Source organism: Triticum dicoccoides, chromosome 2B, assembly GCF_002162155.2.
Source record: "Triticum dicoccoides isolate Atlit2015 ecotype Zavitan chromosome 2B, WEW_v2.0, whole genome shotgun sequence".
NCBI classification, from domain to species: Eukaryota; Viridiplantae; Streptophyta; class Magnoliopsida; order Poales; family Poaceae; genus Triticum; species Triticum dicoccoides.
This window is the reverse complement of record NC_041383.1, coordinates 623,540,225-623,544,522: the sequence shown is the minus strand read 5'-3', so window position 1 is coordinate 623,544,522 and position 4,298 is coordinate 623,540,225. Positions and strand designations below refer to the sequence as shown.

The 4,298-nt window shown below is 48.6% G+C and overlaps 1 pseudogene; it reads left to right on the top strand.

Moving 5' to 3' along the window:
- The first annotated feature begins 208 nt into the window (after nt 1–208).
- LOC119361053 overlaps nt 209–4,298 on the top strand; it is a 13,960-nt pseudogene continuing 9,870 nt past the window's right edge.

Genomic DNA, 4,298 nt, shown 5'->3' with positions numbered 1-4,298 from the left:
ATAACAGTACTGATTGGTTGGTATTAACTATATAAAATAAATTGATTATTTGTCTAACATACATTGTTGCTAATTTGTTCATGCTTTCCTCAGATTCCGATATGCTGAAAAGTTTCCATAGTTGAGTAACCAGGAACTTGAAGTAGCTTGTGAGGATTTTAGCAACATAATTGGCTCAACTCCAAAGACTATAGTCTACAAAGAAACAATGAAGAATGGATCTGAGGTTTCTATCGTATCATTATGCGCCTTTCAAGGTCATTGGACTAGCCAGCATGAGCTCTTTTACCGAAACAAGGTAGTTCGTTTGTCTAAAATTGCGACTCGGAAACACCTTTTAACTCAAATAATAAATAAATAAAATGGGATGAACATTGTAGGTTATTGATCTGACAAGGTTGAATCATGAGAACATAGCAAAGTTTCTGGGCTATATGGCAGATAGAGTGACCCATTCTCGAGGATGTTAGTCTTTGAGTAAAAATCAAATGGGACCCTGTACGAGCTTACACCTACACTGTAAGTCTATCTCTTCAATTTCATTAGGACAGACTAAATATTTGCATTTTCTGTGTGTCGTAGATTTGATCTCATTTGTTTTCTTCCTTTATATGGTGAAGCAGCCCAATTCTCTTGGCTCAGACGAATGAAAATAGCCATCGGCATCGCCCAAGGTTTAAGGTATCTGTACACCGAGTCGCAGCCTCCTTTCGCTATATCAGATCTGAACTCCAATTCAGTATACATTACAACAGATTTTATGTACAAACTGAACTTTGAAATCCACTTCAGACAATTGCTAATGACCTGACAGAAATCATTCTTATGAGCAGGCTTACGACGTCGTCTATTGAAGCCCTACCGGCGACACGACGTGACAGCTCTGACTTGTACGTGGGTGTGGGAACGCAGATCCGCGTTGCCAGTCTACACAAGGCCATGGTCAACGCGCCGCCACAGGGTTCATCGCCCGTCTTCGTCAGATAAGCAAAGGTATCCACCTTTCCTATTTCTCATCAGATCTGTTTTATTGTGATATTGCATTTAAGTCAATCAATTTTTATGTTTCTTTCAGTGTTAAAGAAAATGGAATGTACCTGAATAAATTGCGTGTATAGATATGTAGAGGATGAACTCAACAAGCGGATCTTTCAAGGTTAATTAGCTTTGCACATTTTATTAAATAGATGCAATGGCATAGCACTGTGACGCCCCCGATTCAATCGTACACTAATCATGCACGCAAATGTGTACGATCAAGATCAGGGACTCACGGGAAGATATCACAACACAACTCTACAAATAAATTAAGTCATACAAGCATCATAATACAAGCCAGGGGCCTCGAGGGCTCGAATACAAGTGCTCGATCATAGACGAGTCAGCGGAAGCAACAATATCTGAGTACAGACATAAGTTAAACAAGTTTGCCTTAAGAAGGCTAGCACAAACTGGGATACAGATCGAAAGAGGCGCAGGCCTCCTGCCTGGGATCCTCCTAACTACTCCTGGATGTCGTCAGCGGGCTGCACGTAGTAGTAGGCACCTCCGGTGTAGTAGGGGTCGTCGTCGACGGTGGCGTCTGGCTCCTGGACTCCAGCATCTGGTTGCGACAACCAGAAAGAAAGGAAAAGGGGAAAAAGGGGGGGAGAAAGCAACCGTGAGTACTCATCCAAAGTACTCGCAAGCAAGGAACTACACTACATATGCATGGGTATATGTGTAAGGAGGCCATATCAGTGGACTGAACTGCAGAATGCCAGAATAAGAGGGGGATAGCTAATCCTGTCGAAGACTACGCTTCTCGCAGCCACCGTCTTGCATCAAGTAGAAGAGAGTAGATTGAAGTCCTCCAAGTAGCATCTCCAAGTAGCATCTCCAAATAGCATAATCCTACCCGGCGATCCCCTCCTCATATCCCTGAGGTAGAGCGACCACCGGTTGTATCTGGCACTTGGAAGGGTGTGTTTTATTAAGTATCCGATTCTAGTTGTCATAAGGTCAAGGTACAACTCCAAGTCGTCCTGTTACCGAAGATCACGGCTATTCGAATAGATTAACTTCCCTGCAGGGGTGCACCACATAACCCAACACGCTCGATCCCATTTGGCCGGACACACTTTCCTGGGTCATGCCCGGCCTCGGAAGATCAACACGTCGCAGCCCCACCTAGGCAAAATAGAGAGGCCAGCACGCCGGTCTAAACCTAAGCGCGCAGGGGTCTGGGCCCATCGCCCTGAGCACACCTGCACGTTGCGTGGGCGGCCGGAAGCAGACCTAGCCTAGTGGCGTTACAGTCCAATCCGGCGCGCGCCGCTCCGTCGCTGACGTCTGAAGTGCTTCGGCTGATACCACGACGTCGGGATACCCATAACTACTCCCACGTAGATGGTTAGTGCGTATAGGCTCGTAGCCGACTCAGATCAAATACCAAGATCTCGTTAAGCGTGTTAAGTATCCGTGAACGCTGAACAGGGCCAGGCCCACCTGTCTCCTAGGTGGTCACAACCTGCCCTGCCGCTCCGCCACAAAGTAACAGTCGAGGGCCGTCGGGAACCCAGGCCCACCTCTACCGGGATGGAGCCACCTGTCCTTTCAGCCCCCTCGTCAGAATCACTTGCGGGTACTCAATGAGCTAACCCGACTTTAGTCACCATCTATATAGTATGTATGTATGTATAGTATGTACCCGTGATCACCTCCCAAGTGATCACGGCCCGATAGTATAGCAAGGCAGACTGACAAGAATATAGGGCCAATGATGATAAACTAGCATCCTATACTAAGCATTTAGGATTGCAGGTAAGGTATTAACAGATGTAGCGACAATGTCAGGCTATGCATCAGAATAGGATTAACGAAAGCAGTAACATGCTACACTACTCTAATGCAAGCAGTATAGAGGAGAATAGGCGATATCTGGTGATCAAGGGGGGGGGGGGCTTGCCTGGTTGCTCTGGCAAGAGAGAGGGTCGTCAACTCCGTAGTCGAACTGGTCAGCAGCAGCGTCGGTCTCGTAGTCTACCGGAGAGAAGAGGGGGAAGAAATAATGAATACAGAGCAAACAAAGCACCACAAAATATATCAAGGCAATACGCGGTGTTCGGTGTGCCCTAACGCGGTAGTAGGTGATACCGGTGAAGGGGGGAAAACCCCCGGGAAAGTATTCCCGGTGTTTCGTGTTTTCGGACAGATGAACCAGAGGTGAAATGTTGCAGGTTCTCTATGCTAGGGACGCGTGGCGGACGAACGGGCTGCGTATCCGGATTCGTCTCGTTGTTCTGAGGAACTTTCATGTTGAAAATATTTTAATCCGAGTTACGGATTAAAAGATATGATTTTCTAAAGATTTTATTAATTTCTGGAATTTAATTAATTATTTAATTAATTCGAAAAATAGATTAATGACATCAGCATGACGTCATGCGGACGTCAGCAGTCAACAGAGTTGATTGGTCAACCTGACATGTGGGTCCCGTCCGTCAGTGACTGTTAACTAATTACCCTAGTTTAGTTTAATTAGCAGTAGTTAATTAGGTTAATTAGCCATTAGGTTAATTAATCAGGATTAATTAAATTAAGTATTTACTTAATTAATTATTTAATTAATTAATTTTATTCATTTTCATTTTTACTAATTATATTTATTTAATTCCCTATCTTTTTCGTTCTAATCAGTACATGGTTGTGGGCCCAGTCGGTCAGTGGCACTAGGGGGGGCCAGATGTCTGTGGCCCCTGGGGCCTAACGGGCACGCGGGTACGGGCAAGGCCTGAATGGGCGCAGCGGGCGTTGCAGACGCCCGACAGAGTGCTGCGAGGCGCCGGCAGCCGGAGCGGCAAACGGGAGGAGCGGACGTCGCGGGCGGCACGAGGAGGTGGCGCACGCCGAGGACGACTCGGTCGCGGGGAGCACGACGCGCAGGGCGTGGTGAGCACGTGCTCACCGCGGGCGCGCACGTGGGCGGTCTAGCGTGCGGTGACCGTGAGCGAGGCGTGAGGCAGAGAAGGGAAGAGGCCCGGGGCCTCACCAGCGTTGATGGGGAGAGAGGGCGCCGAGGCTTGCTGGCGGCCGGCAGGGAAGAGGATGAGGACGCGAGGTCGGCGAGGAGGCGGTCGAGGTGGAGGGCGATGCAGTTTCAGGTGACGTCGTGGGAGCTCGCCCAAGTGGTTGTCGATTGCGGCGGCGAGGCGCGTTCGAAGGGCAACGCGGCGCCGGGCTCGGGTGCCGACGTGGATGACGACGGGGAGGGGTTTCTCCGGACGGCGTCGGCGAGGTCCAACGATGGTGCGGCGTCG